Raw genomic sequence first — 1,494 nt, 5'->3', positions numbered from 1 at the left:
ACACACACACACACACATATGTAGGAGCTGTGGTAGCATAGTGCCTAAGGCATTTGACTGCTAACCAGAAGGCCAGCAGTTCAAATTCACCAGCCACTCCTCAGAAGGAAGGTTGGTCAGTCCACTTCCATAGTGATAGCTCTTCAGAAACCCAAGGAGGGGTCACTATGAGTTGGAATTTTTTTTTTTTTTTTTTCAGCCTATCTAGGAATTTTCCCTCTTCTCCCCTCCCATTCCTGGTAATCAATAAAGAAAGTTACCTTCCATATATAAATCTTTCCTTGACTTTTTACAATAATGGACTAATACAGTATTTGTCCATCTGTGATTGACTGATTTCACTCACCATAATGCCTTCCAAGTTCATCCACATTATGAGGTGTTTTGCAGATTCTATATTATTCTTTAGTGTTGCATAGTATGCCATTGTATGTATGTACCGTAGTTTGGTTATCCATTCCTCCATTGACGAGCACTTGGTTTGTTTCTATCTCTTTGCTGTTGTGACTAGTGCTGCGATGAACATGGGTATGTATGTATCTATTTATATTCTGACTCTCACTTCTTTAGGATATGTATGTAGTAATGGGATTGCTGGATCAAATGGTATTTCTATTTCCAGCTTTTTAAGGAATTGCCATACTGATTTCCACAGTGGTTCTATTATTTTAGAGTCCCACCAGCAGTGCATAAGAATCTCAATATCTCCACATCATTGCCAGCATATATTAATTTCTGTCTTGTTGAACTTGGCTATTAGTGCTGAGGCCAAATAGTGTCTCTTGATTGTTTTGTTTTGTATCTCTCTAATAGCTAATGATCACCAACATTTTTTCATGTGTTTGTTGGCTGCTTGAATATCTTCTTTGGTGAAGTGTCTATTCATGTCTTCTGCCCATTTTTTAAAATTGGATTGTTTGCCTTTTTGATGTTGAGGTGTGGGAAATTTCCATAAATTTTAGAGATAAGTCCTTTGTCAGATATGTCATTGCTGAGTATTTTTTCCCAATCTATAGGTTCTCCTTTTACTCTTTTGGAGACATCTTCTGAGGCATATAAGAATTTAATATTTGAAATGTTTCAATCTTCTAGTTTATATTCTACTGTTTGTGCATTTTGGGTTATACTTGATAGTCTATGTATGCCATAAATTAGGGCCCCTAAGTTTGCCCCTATTTTTTCTTTGATGAACTTTGTAATTTTAGGTTTCACATTTAAGTCTTTGATCCATCTGGAGTTACCTTTTGTGTATGGTATGAGGTATGGATCTTGTTTCATTTTTCTGCGAACGGATATCCAGTTTTGCCAGCACCATTTGTTGAAAAGACTATCTCTTCCCCATGGAATGGATTTCGGCCCTTTGTCAAAGATTAGCTGGCCATAGGTGGATAGATCTATTTCTGGGTTCTAAAGTCTGTTACACTGGTCTATGTGTCTGTCAAATTACCAACACCAGGCTGTTTTGACTTCTGTTGCCATGTAATAGGTTTTGAG

The sequence above is a fragment of the Orycteropus afer genome, unplaced genomic scaffold (genome assembly GCF_000298275.1).
Source record: "Orycteropus afer afer isolate SDZICR_OR568_19922 unplaced genomic scaffold, OryAfe1.0 scaffold00045, whole genome shotgun sequence".
Classification (NCBI taxonomy): Eukaryota; Metazoa; Chordata; class Mammalia; order Tubulidentata; family Orycteropodidae; genus Orycteropus; species Orycteropus afer.
The sequence above is the reverse complement of the archived record's forward strand: the minus strand, read 5'-3'. Positions refer to the sequence as shown.